At 43.1% G+C, this 14017-nt stretch overlaps 1 protein-coding gene and 1 non-coding gene across 2 annotated transcripts in view; both read left to right on the plus strand.

Moving 5' to 3' along the window:
- LOC126426560 (collagenase-like) overlaps nt 1-14017 on the plus strand; it is a 137831-nt gene that overhangs the window by 32660 nt on the left and 91154 nt on the right. The gene's annotated exons all lie outside the window — the stretch shown is intronic.
- Nucleotides 11665-11739, plus strand: Trnat-ugu (transfer RNA threonine (anticodon UGU)). Its single transcript has one exon. It is a non-coding gene; the product is annotated as a tRNA-Thr (tRNA).

Consider the following 14017-nt stretch of genomic DNA (forward strand, 5'->3'; position numbering starts at 1 on the left):
AAAGTGTGTTATTTGTGATTGGTCAGTCATGAAAAGCGCGGGCTAACGCCGGAGAATAATGTTGTACTATTGGCCTTAAAGATAACTGACCAATCAGAACAGAATATTCCTCGTGCACCTTTTCTCTTGGAGACATACAAGGTGCATCTTTGCAAGATGTGACAACCCTGCAGGCTTGCGTAGGCACAGAATCTTTGACCTTGGTCTATACGCTGCTTCTAGTCCAAGCGGCACATCGATGCAACTGCTCAGTCGTGAGTTCTGCTGTAATAAGTTAACACGTGTTTGTGTCTCTCGTCGTGGCAATGGAACCGCATAATATTGTGCAATGGTATGCCATTTCTTTTTGCGTTAAATTGGGTGAAAACGCGACAAAAACTTATGGTAAGCTTCAGAAGGCTTTTGGAGTGGAGGTTATGTCAAGAGCTCAAGTTTTTCGTTGGCATAAAATGTTTAGTGAAGGCAGAACAAATGTTGAAGTTGAAGACTGCAGTGGACGACCATCAACCTCATGGACAGATGTCAAATTCGCCAGGGAGGGTGAACTTGTACGATCTGATCGAAGATTATCCGTGAAAATGATTTCAGAAGAACTGAACATCAATCGAGGAACAGTTCGTCTAATAATGATTGAAGATCTTGGTGTGAGAAAGATTTGTGCATAATGGTCCCCAAAAACCTCACACCACAACAGCGAGAAAGACGAAAAAATGCGGAAGCCGATCTGTTAGAGCAAACGGAAATAAATCCAGAATTGTTGAGCCGTGTTATCACTGGTGATGAAAGTTGGTTTTTTCAGTACGATCCGGAGACAAAACGCCAAAGTTCGCAATGGTGCTCAAAGGAAGCACTCAGACCAAAGAAAGCTCGCAAGTCAAAGTCAAAAGTGAAATGCATGCTTGTATGCACAGGGAACTGTTCATAATGAGTGGGTGCCTCCTGGACAAACAGTTAACCAATATTACTACAAAGAAATCTTAGAAAGACTTCGTAAAAGAGTACTTTGTGTCTGTGCCAACATTGCTGATAATTGGATTCTGCAATACGACAATGCGCTCTGTCAGTACAGCAATTTTTAATCTCAAAACAAATTTCAGTACTACCACAGGAACCTTACTCACCAGATAAAAGCTCTGTGCGACTTTTTTTCTATTTCCAAAAGTCAAAACGGCGGTCAAGGGACACCATTTTCAAACAACACAAAATGTCCAAAAAGCTGTGACGAGGGTCTTGGAGAATATTACAGAAGATGAGTTCCAGAAATGTTACCATCAATGGCAGAAGCGCTGGAAAAAATGTGTACAATCAGAAGGGAACTACTTTGAAGGAGACAACACTAAACTTGTCTAAAACGGTAAGCAAAAATTTTTTCACGTCAGTCCCATTACTTTATTGTCGCACCTCGTAGAATGCTAACAACAATCTAAGGGGTCCGAGTCCAGACTTTCAATGGCATGGTCGGTGTGCCAGTGAAATTCGCACCCAGTGAAATTACGTGCCCTTAGCGCTAGGATTTCACCCGGAACAAATCCCGCCCAGTCACCCCCCCTCCACGCCTATCCATAGTGTAAGGCCCTCCCCTAAACAGCCGCCAGTTCCGCAAACTGGAAGCTACAACAAAGTTGTTATCGTCGCAGTCCAACACGTGTTATACTGTGACGAAATTCAGTAACGATAAGAAATTTAAGCTTTTCTGGATAGTAATGTAATATGAATCTGCATTATTAAAGAAATAAAAATATTTATAGAGAATTGAAAGCATCGCCAGCAATAGAAAACAAAAAATAACGTGATGCTATTTAGGGGCAATAAGGAGAAATTTTCATTAACTAATTCACTTACTATAATATGTTTATTTGGGGGAAACAGCAGAGCAAACATACAATGCGAAAACAATGGCCTTGAATCTGTCATGTCGGCAGTAAAGCCACGGATGCACTCGAATAACTCCGTTGTCTAAAATCACCGTTATATGGAAATAAGTGAAGGTTGTTCTGTTTATGTAGGCCCTCATAGTAGCTCACGAAAATTAAAGAATATAAGAATGTCATAAAGTAGAAATGCCCAATGAAAGCAGTAAGATATTTGCATGTATGACATATTTCGTTAGTATTTGCATGGGTAATGGGTGAATTTTAACTTGTAAATTCTTCCAATACCATACCTGCGCATTATAAACGGGGTTACAAAGGATTGTGGGTGTTTCTGTGTGATTAGTGACCTATATGCTGTTGCAAACGTCTCAGGAAAATAATGTGTCGTTATTCTTTGTCCTGTCTGTTTTTAACCAAAAGATTGATTAATTTCGTAAATGTCATTCAAACCATTTTTTAAAAATAATAATGTGATGTTTATGTTTGTCACAGAGCAGTTATGGAGGAAATATATTCTGCGGTGTTTCACGGCTGTAAAACGTCCTTCATGCTGTGCTAGTTCTTCTTTCACCCCTAAAATTTTTCAGCAAAACTATTCAGTGAATAGCACGCAAAATCAGCTTGGATCGATCTAGCAACAACAAAGTAATTTTGATGCCCTCTGGAAGTATAGTGAACATTGGTGCTTGTTTCACATATATTGCCTGAGTTCTGAAACTTAAGTGTCAAGTACACTGTGGTTCCTCTTTCTCCAAACAAATTATTCTTTGAGGGTAGGTTTATCCTGTTTTAGGTTTGGGTGCTTTTCCTCACATAGATGTATGTTTCTTAATAGGCTATTCATCTGGATACTGAGTTCTCGTATTTAAAGAATTCAGTGATACATTGCTTTCTGTGGAAGTACCTGGCACAGCTGAGGCCAATTGTGCACGTTTCTTGTAATGTGTCTTTTAACCACCGGGGAAAATTGAAGACCTAGCAAGATATTAATGTAACATTCACTCCAAGTGCAGCCGAACGCGGTAAACCACGTGGGTGAACTGAAACGATGCCCAGGCGTCGAACAAAGACCGGGAAAACCGGGGGTGAGTGGGCGGGACTTGTTCCGGGTGAAATCCTAGCGCCAACGATTCCTGTGAAATAATTGGCACCCAGAAAAGGTCGAGGAAAGGTCCTATAATCTCTCCGTCCGATCTCCGCCCGGCAGGTAGAAACGCCGCTCGGCAGGTAGGAGAGCCGAAAGCCTTATACACTCCTGGAAATTGAAATAAGAACACCGTGAATTCATTGTCCCAGGAAGGGGAAACTTTATTGACACATTCCTGGGGTCAGATACATCACATGATCACACTGACAGACCCACAGGCACATAGACACAGGCAACAGAGCATGCACAATGTCGGCACTAGTACAGTGTATATCCACCTTTCGCAGCAATGCAGGCTGCTATTCTCCCATGGAGACGATCGTAGAGATGCTGGATGTAGTCCTGTGGAACGGCTTGCCATGCCATTTCCACCTGGCGCCTCAGTTGGACCAGCGTTCGTGCTGGACGTGCAGACCGCGTGAGACGACGCTTCATCCAGTCCCAAACATGCTCAATGGGGGACAGATCCGGAGATCTTGCTGGCCAGGGTACTTGACTTACACCTTCTAGAGCACGTTGGGTGGCACGGGATACATGCGGACGTGCATTGTCCTGTTGGAACAGCAAGTTCCCTTGCCGGTCTAGGAATGGTAGAACGATGGGTTCGATGACGGTTTGGATGTACCGTGCACTATTCAGTGTCCCCTCGACGATCACCAGTGGTGTACGGCCAGTGTAGGAGATCGCTCCCCACACCATGATACCGGGTGTTGGCCCTGTGTGCCTCGGTCGTATGCAGTCCTGATTGTGGCGCTCACCTGCACGGCGCCAAACACGCAAACGACCATCATTGGCACCAAGGCAGAAGCGACTCTCATCGCTGAAGACGACACGTCTCCATTCGTCCCTCCATTCACGCCTGTCGCGACACCACTGGAGGCGGGCTGCACGATGTTGGGGGGTGAGCGGAAGACGGCCTAACGGTGTGCGGGACCGTAGCCCAGCTTCATGGAGACGGTTGCGAATGGTCCTCGCCGATACCCCAGGAGCAACAGTGTCCCTAATTTGCTGGGAAGTGGCGGTGCGGTCCCCTACGGCACTGCGTAGGATCCTACGGTCTTGGCGTGCATCCGTGTGTCGCTGCGGTCCGGTCCCAGGTCGACGGGCACGTGCACCTTTCGCCGACCACTGGCGACAACATCGATGTACTGTGGAGACCTCACGCCCCACGTGTTGAGCAATTTGGCGGTACGTCCACCCGGCCTCCCGCATGCCCACTATACGCCCTCGCTTAAAGTCCGTCAACTGCACATACGGTTCACGTCCACGCTGTCGCGGCATGCTACCAGTGTTAAAGACTGCGATGGAGCTCCGTATGCCACGGCAAACTGGCTGACACTGACGGCGGCGGTGCACAAATGCTGCGCAGCTAGCGCCATTCGACGGCCAACACCGCGGTTCCTGGTGTGTCCGCTGTGCCGTGCGTGTGATCATTGCTTGTACAGCCCTCTCGCAGTGTCCGGAGCAAGTATGGTGGGTCTGACACACCGGTGTCAATGTGTTCTTTTTTGCATTTCCAGGAGTGTATTACTGCAATGTGTGGCCGCAGTAATGTTGCCAGCAACACTGCTGCAACACGTCAGTGCCCGGGCGATATCCGTCTCAGTTCTTGTCTGTATGTGTTTACGTTTCACTCGCAGCATCGATTCATGTATTCTTCTTCCTCAGCCGACAGTGCTGCTGTGTCAAACAGCATTATTTCGTTCTTGGAGATTAGGTTCGTCTAGTCAATTACAGGAACCACTGCTCAAAGAATGCAGAAATACAGAAGCAGCTACAGGTAAGTAAAACTGGGCAAACGAGACAACCAATGAGAAATCCACGAACGTGATAAATGCATCTACAACTAGAGGCGAAGAAGCAGAAAGTAATGTACATAAAGAGCGTTTTCTGAAAAATGACGTTCTCACTGCTATCGTTTTAGCAGATCTGCAGTACTGAATAGAAATTTTATTCTACATCGGTTATTAAAACGCCTGAACATTTCTGAAGCTTCATCGAAAATTTTAACTGTGCATCAACTTGCAAACTGTTATTATTTTATTACGATGGTTGTATACATTACTTTGCACGCCTTATGACTCTGGTCAATTACTACTTTAATAAAATCTTTGAGCCCTTCCACCAAAGCATTGCAAATGCCTTGTACCATGAAGCATATTGAAAATTTTTCAGTGCGTCGCATCTGGCAGCTCAAAAATGTGTAAGAAAAGACATTTTTTAAATATTTACAACAAAGCTGGTAGTTAATTGTTTAGTGTTGGTTGACTAGTTTCGGACTTCGCCCATTTTTACAAGCCACTTCTTACACAGAACAAAATCTGTTGCGATTCGATACGTTGACAGTAGATGATACAGGTATCATAAATAATATGGTTCATATGGTAAGTATTTACGTATTTTGTATTTAGGATGTGTTCGGTGTGACAATTCTACTTACGTCACCACACCTAAATGTATCTCATATCTTCGTTCGAAGATGTCACAATTCTATTTACACCTTACTGTACCGTATCATTTTCGGACATGTGTGAAAGAACAGATACCATCTTCATACACAAACAGAACTGTCCACACCAAACACATCCTAAATGCAAAGTACGTAAGTAGCTGCCATATGAAGCGTACCATTACTGATAGGCTACATGTATTACCTACTTTCGACGCATCGACTCATTACAAATTTTATTCTCTGTAACGACTGCCATCTGAAAATTGGCAAAGCCCAAGACTTGTCAGCCAATACAAAATAACTAGCAGCTGTGGTGTAAACTTTTAAAAATGTATTTCTTTCAGCTCTTGAGAGAGCTCTGTGTCAACCCCCACTAGCCGAAAACGAACGGTTGCAACTCGTATAGATATAGATAATAGAGGTATTGGTTTTACCAGTTTTCGTACGAATTACTTTTAAACGACATATTCGAAATCGGATTTCAGCATTCGGGAAAAGGTATGTTCCCAGTCCCAAGCTAAAGCTTCGGAAGCAGTTAGCCTGTTTTAAAAAAGAAAGCATCCATGATGCCCTATTTCAGCCGGCCGAAGTGGCCGTGCGGTTAAAGGCGCTGCAGTCTGGAACCGCAAGACCGCTACGGTCGCAGGTTCGAATCCTGCCTCGGGCATGGATGTTTGTGATGTCCTTAGGTTAGTTAGGTTTAACTAGTTCTAAGTTCTAGGGGACTAATGACCTCAGCAGTTGAGTCCCATAGTGCTCAGAGCCATTTGAACCATTTTTTTGCCCTATTTCTTTTCTTACTAATTTTTTCTTTGTAGAATGCAAATGTAGGAGAGCTCCACTCACATCCACTATCTTGCTTTTGTTTATTACGCGGCCATAGCGAGGCTCATGTAAACACATTTGGCCCGGAAATGTTTCGCCGCAAATATTGCCGGGCAACAGTGGCCGGCAATGTTGCCGTACAATTGGCTGTCATTCGTGTGGCCGTGGCATTTCCAGACAACACTGCAGGCCTACATTGAATGCAAATTTTTACAGTCCGTGTAAACGTACTTTTACTTCGTCAAAGGGTGAAGGGGACTAGTGATGACCGAATACGATTCGTAATACTACGTTACTTATTATGAGAAGTGATCATTTTTTCTGTTAGATGATTTTTACTTAGTACTATATCTTCAGAGACTACAAGCGAAAACTGAGAAACCAATTTACAAACACAGAATTTAAAGATGTAATCACTTGTACTTCACAACGAATACTTTAAAATAAACATAATGTAAAATATGGGCCGCAGCCGTGGATCAGCATATAGTACATGTAATGTATCTAAGACGCATTGTCGTACTAACTAAAAGTCCAGGGTTTGGCGCGAGTATAGGTGAAATTGTTGTACACGGCTTCTCACGTTGCACCTAGAGTTACATACGCACAGCCCTTGTACTGGGGGCTTTCATCTTCGCACATTATGCGACAACACATGTACATGTTATACTATTCGTAGTTATGAGCCATACTTTTTGATGTTTATTTTAAAGTATGCTTTTGACAAATAGAAGAGATACAATTTTTAAATTATATGTTTGTAATTTTGTATATATGTTTCCGATTGTTTCCGGAGAGGGACGACGTTGGCCGACACAGGCCATATGAGAAAATTTTGTGATTGCATCAGAGAGAAAACGAAAAAACATGAACAGTCAATCATGGTACTCCAACATGAAACGTCATTTCTTATAGGAAATGATAACAGCCAATCATGGTACTCCAACATGAAACGTCGTTTCTTATAGGAAATGATAATGTTGCGTGTATGGATTTTTCTTAATAAACAGACTCCCATCACACTTTATCAGGGCTTTGGACTGGCTAAATGGCAAGAGCAAACTGTCATTTAGGCGTGTTTAAAATCAGTTTTTTGTGTTTTTAAAATTTTTTGTTTTTGTATTTAATCTTTTAAATTTTATATTTTATTTTTAAATTTGTAAGTTACTATGAGTATTTACATTCTGCCATTCTTTTCATATATATCGTCCAACATTAACATATGACTTCATTCAAATTTTTGGACATAAGAGATTGCTTTCAAACAAGCCTTCCTCTTCATACTTTCCTACTATTTTTTCCAGCCTTTCATCAAGTTTCCTATAAGTTGTTTTCTTTCGTTTGCCTTCCACACTTAACTGGGACCTCATTAATGCACATGCAGAGTTCTCTGCTTCTGTCCTCATACACTCGATCACGTCTTTAATTCCAGGATTCGGTTTTCCGAGAAGATTTTGAATTTTGCTGTGCCAACCTTCTACAGCGTTGGTGGTGCGATGGCACCGTCTGTGGCAGTTCCAAAGACTGATCGGGTTTTCATCATTTTCCAACCACCTGTCTACAAAATAGTCGAAAAACTGAGAAAGCTTGTGAATGTATCACGAGCCAGCCACTGCAGACATCTTCAGGTCGAAGGAACGCCAGAGCAGCACACATGCGAATTAGCGGCCTTACTTCTTCGTTTTCTCTGTATTCGCAAGTAAGTCCCAAGTCTTGCACTTTCCTCCACAGAGAGTTCTTCATATGGATATGGCTGGCATGCACTTGCACCGACACGATCACAACTTTTAGTGCAGAAATCGCAGCTGGTTCGAAATCAACGGTGACATTACTGGATTTCCATTCTGCATTGTGCACAACATTGCGGGAAAGACGGATATATGTTTATTTTCTTTCGTTTGTAAAGAATGCAAAAGCCACTGGATAGATGTTTGTTTCGTACTTTGAACTTCCGAAATCTGCATGAATACTATATATTTGAAAAATTGCTTGCTACAGCATTTGAAGGTCCCATCCATAAAAAAGTCTTGTTTGCTCTTTAGAGCCTCTCTTCCGGCTTTTACGTTAAAAACTATGATCCTACGAATCTCCAAAACTGTCACCACTTACGAGAATACTGCTGCCGTCATTCATGTTTAGTAACTCTGTTTGAAGGTCAATTTCTTGTCGTGTTTCTGGCTCTTTCTGACAGTCATTCGATTTACCCGATGGATGTATAATATCGTCTTCATTCCTTGCTCTTCTGGCATTTCGGCAACAAAATCATACCCTCGATTTTGCAAGTCGCCTAACTCTTCGGTATATATTTTAGAAATCGAAGTCTCTTCCTCTCGTGAATGGCGAGGTTCATCTTTGCAAACCACGACACCACACAGTGCGATACAGATGGGCCCAACAACATGCCGAATGAACCGCTCAAGATTGGCATTAGGTTCTCTTCACCGATGAGTATCCCATATGCCTTCAAACAGACAATCGTCAGAGGCAACGCGGTCAGGCTGAACGTCTTAGACACGCTGTCCAGCGAGGGTGTCTGGACAGTTGCCACTCCGGGCATTTGCCACGCCGGAAATTTGTCACGGTTTTACCTGCTCCGAAGGGTTCAGTCTCTTGTGTCCCCCCCTCCCCCCCACCTCCACCTCCTCCATCTTCCTCCTCACCCGCCCGCCCAGTTTGCTTTCGAAGTTCCTAACGTGACCATCAGTATGGAAGTTATTACAACCAACAAGGGCCGGCCTCCTGCTCATTACAAAGGTTACGCGTATCTTAAACACAGGGAATCTAAAGAAGGCGGCCGAAGACTTCCGGCATAAGAAGTCAGCCTCATTCTGCCAACGGCCTTGTCAAAGAGGGCGAAGGAGCGGATAGAGGTTCAGGGCACTCTCTTGTCCTAGGGGTGGGAAATTGCCCCTAAAGGCGGAAGAATCAGCAATGATCAACGACATGAGGATGCAGAAGGCAATGGAAACCACTGCATTAAGGACACGTAACGTGTATCCACAGGACATGTGGCCTGTAATTGAAGAAGTGTCATGATGATCTCTCCATTGGCAAAAGAGTCCGGAATAGTCCCCCATTCGGATTTCCGGGAGGGGACTGCCAAGGGGGAGGTTACCATGAGAAAAAGATTGAATAATCAACGAAAGGATAACGTTCTACGAGTCGGGGCGTGGAATGTCAGAAGCTTGAACGTGGTAGGGAAACTAGAAAATCTGAAAAGGGAAATGCAAAGGCTCAGTCTAGATATAGTAGGGGTCAGTGAAGTGAAGTGGAAGGAAGACAAGGATTTCTGGTCAGATGAGTATCGGGTAATATCAACAGCAGCATAAAATGGTATAACAGGTGTAGGATTCGTTATGAATAGGAAGGTAGGGCAGAGGGTGTGTTACTGTGAACAGTTCAGTGACCGGGTTGTTCTGATCAGAATCGGCAGCAGACCAACACCGGCAACGATAGTTCAGGTATACATGCCGACGTCGCAAGCTGAAGATGAACAGATAGAGAAAGTGTATGAGGATATTGAAAGGGTAATGCAGTATGTAAAGGGTGACGAAAATCTAATAGTCATGGGCGACTGGAATGCAGTTGTAGGGGAAGGAGTAGAAGAAAAGGTTACAGGAGAATATGGGCTTGGGACAAGGAATGAAAGAGGAGAAAGACTAATTGAGTTCTGTAACAAGTTTCAGCTAGTAATAGCGAATACCCTGTTCAAGAATCACAAGAGGAGGAGGTATTCTTGGAAAAGGCCGGGAGATACGGGAAGATTTCAATTAGATTACATTATGGTCAGACAGAGATTCCGAAATCAGATACTGGATTGTAAGGCGTACCCAGGAGCAGATATAGACTCAGATCACAATATAGTAGTGATGAAGAGTAGGCTGAAGTTCAAGACATTAGTCAGGAAGAATCAATACGCAAAGAAGTGGGATACGGAAGTACTAAGGAATGACGAGATACGTTTGAAGTTCTCTAACGCTATAGATACAGCAATAAGGAATAGCGCAGTAGGCAGTACAGTTGAAGAGGAGTGGACATCTCTAAAAAGGGCCATCACAGAAGTTGGGAAGGAAAACATAGGTACAAAGAAGGTAGCTGCGAAGAAACCATGGGTAACAGAAGAAATACTTCAGTTGATTGATGAAAGGAGGAAGTACAAACATGTTCCGGGAAAATCAGGAATACAGAAATACAAGTCGCTGAGGAATGAAATAAATAGGAAGTGCAGGGAAGCTAAGACGAAATGGTTGCAGGAAAAATGTGAAGACATCGAAAAAGATATGATTGTCGGAAGGACCGACTCAGCATACAGGAAAGTCAAAACAACCTTTGGTGACAATAAAAGCAACGGTGGTAACATTAAGAGTGCAACGGGAATTCCACTGTTAAATGCAGAGGAGAGAGCAGATAGGTGGAAAGAATACATTGAAAGCCTCTATCAGGGTGAAGATTTGTCTGATGTGATAGAAGAAGAAACAGGAGTCGATTTAGAAGAGATAGGGGATCCAGTATTAGAATCGGAATTTAAAAGAGCTTTGGAGGGCTTAACGGTCAAATAAGGCAGAAGGGATAGATAATATTCCATCAGAATTTCTAAAATCATTGGGGGAAGTGGCAACAAAACGACTATTCACATTGGTGTGTAGAATATATGAGTGTGGCGACATACCATCTGACTTTCGGAAAAGCATCATCCACACAATTCCGAAGACGGCAAGAGCTGACAAGTGCGAGAACTATCGCACAATCAGCTTAACAGCTCATGCATCGAAGCTGCTTACAAGAATAATATACAGAAGAATGGAAAAGAAAATTGAGAATGCGCTAGGTAACGATCAGTTTGGCTTTAGGAAAAGTAAAGGGACGAGAGAGGCAATTCTGACGTTACGGCTAATAATGGAAGCAAGGCTAAAGAAAAATCGAGACACTTTCATAGGATTTGTCGACCTGGAAAAAGCGTTCGACAATATAAAATGGTGCAAGCTGTTCGAGATTCTGAAAAAAGTAGGGGTAAGCTATAGGGAGAGTCGGGTCATATACAATATGTACAACAACCAAGAGGGAATAATAAGAGTGGACGATCAAGAACGAAGTGCTCGTATTAAGAAGGGTGTAAGACAGGGCTGTAGCCTTTCGCCCCTACTCTTCAATCTGTACATCGAGGAAGCAATGATGGAAATAAAAGAACGCACACGCTATGCCCGAACTCGTACGTGACTTGGTAGATTAATCTGCCACGAGTAATGAGTATGATGGGCAAACATCTATTAGACGCACTACGAATGTAGTGTTGTGGACATGTTGGGAATGTGGATCTCACGGGGAGCGGGCAAGGGATAAGTCCCTGCAGACGCACTATCCTCTGTGCCCGCGGTGGCTCAGATGGATAGAGTGTCTGCCATGTAAGCAGGAGGTCCCGGGTTCGAGTCCCGGTCGGGGCACACATTTTCAACATGTCCCCAATGAAGTGCATCAACGCCTGCTTGCAGCTAGGGTGTCTATTTAATTACCATTTCAATAAAAGAAAGGTTCAGGAGTGGAATTAAAATACAATGTGAAAGGATATCTATGATACGATTCGGTGATGACATTGCTATCCTGAGTGAAAGTGAAGAAGAATTAAATGATCTGCTGAACGGAATGAACAGTCTAATGAGTACACAGTATGGTTTGAGAGTATATCGGAGAAAGACGAAGGTAATGAGAAGTAGTAGAAATGAGAACAGCGAGAAACTTAACATCAGGATTGATGGTCACGAAGTGAATGAAGTTAAGGAATTCTGCTACCTAGGCAGTAAAATAACCAATGACGGACGGAGCAAGGAGGACATCAAAAGCAGACTCGCTATGGCAAAAAAGGCATTTCTGGCCTTAATTTGATGAAGAAATTTCTGAGGATGTACGTCTGGAGTACATCATTGTATGGTAGTGAAACATGGAGTGTGGGAAAACCGGAACAGAAGAGAATCGAAGCATTTGAGATGTGGTGCTATAGACGAATGTTGAAAATTAGGTGGACTGATAAGGTAAGGAATGAGGAGGTTCTACGCAGAATCGGAGAAGAAAGGAATATGTGGAGAACACTGATAAGGAGAAGGGACTGGATGATAGGACATCTGCTAAGACATGAGGTACTAGAGGGAGCTGTAGAGGGCAAAAACTAGAGGAAGACAGAGATTGGAATACGTCAAGCAAATAATTGAGGACGTAGGTTGCAAGTGCTACTCTGAGATGAAGAGGTTAGCACAGGAAAGGAATTCGTGGCGGGCCGCATCAAACCAGTCAGTAGACTGATGAAAAAAAAAAAAAAAAAGGTGTTGTTTCGTGGATGTGCTTACGCCGAAAAGCGGATCATTGCAAGAGAAAGCTGCTTTCGAGGAACGGAGAAGTGTTGAACGTGTTAGAACATCTTTGTGGACCACCTGACGATGCGGCTCAGAAAGTGAGAAAGCAAGCGGAGAGAGCGAAGAGAAAGCCTCGAGAAGAAACTACACAGTTATCGGAGATATACGCGGATGAAATGGGAAATCTACGTAATAAAGTTTATGACTTTGTTAAAGTGGTGCCTAATTCCGAATCTATGAAGAGAACCATGCGTCGTCGATGGAGTCAAGAGTGGGGGATCCAACAAGAGCCTAAGAACTCTTATGAAATTGATCTTCATGAAGATCTATTAAAATGGGAGATGGCAGTAGTTTTCTTCTGGAAGACGATAGATTAGAGGTGTGAATAATGATTTTTAGTAGAAGCAAAGGAAAAGAAAGTTTAAAAACATGTTCCCATTTTTTTATGGATGGAACATTTAAGAGATGCAGCAAGCAGTTTGCACAGGTCTACACCATACACGTAGACTTAGGAGGCCCGATTAAAGAAACAAACATTCTTCCTACTGTATTTGCACTGCTCCCTAATAAGAAGAGACACATATGTTCGTCTGTTTTGTCTGATAAAACAGGCAGTCTCTGAGTGGTGTCCTAGACAAGTAAAGGTGGACTTTGAGGCAGCTGCGATATCGGCCATTCGTCAAGTTTTTCCCACAACTGAAATAAATGGATTCTATTTCCATATGAAGAAGAGTTTATGGACAAGAATTTGATTTCTCGGTCTAACTGAGGAGTACAGCTAAAACGAGGATTTAAGACTTCACGTCAGCATGTGTGCAGCACTGGCAGCTGTAAAACTGGAGGAAGTAAGCAATGGATGGATTGAGATTCATGCACAAGCTCCTGATAACTGAAGGTTCTCTCAATTTTTTGACTACTTTGTGGATAACTGGCTAGAGAATGAGGATATCGCAATAGAAATGTGGGACTGTTACGGAAAAAGGCACCGATCGACGAATGCTGTTGAAGGGTGGCACAAGAAAATAAATAGTATTATTGGAAACCCTCACCCTAAAATCAACTATTTGGTGGAGTGCCTGAAAAAGGAAGCAGAGCTCACAAACTGCATGCACATGAAATTGGAAATGAATATTGAAGGTAAGAAGAGGAAGAAGAAGTACTTGAACCTGGACGACAGGATAGAGAGAATCGTAAATATGAAGAGACTGGCAACATTAGGCCTTGCTTGAAAGCCATTGCCCATATTCAGAAACTGGACTAAAATACGTTAAAAATAATGTATTAAAAACTATGAAGACCACTGAGTTCTCGCAGGTTACTGAGATAAAATTATTAAAACATTCAAGCAGCATTATCGGAGCTAATATTAAGTTGT

This window comes from Schistocerca serialis, chromosome 11 (assembly GCF_023864345.2).
Source record: "Schistocerca serialis cubense isolate TAMUIC-IGC-003099 chromosome 11, iqSchSeri2.2, whole genome shotgun sequence".
NCBI classification, from domain to species: domain Eukaryota; kingdom Metazoa; phylum Arthropoda; class Insecta; order Orthoptera; family Acrididae; genus Schistocerca; species Schistocerca serialis.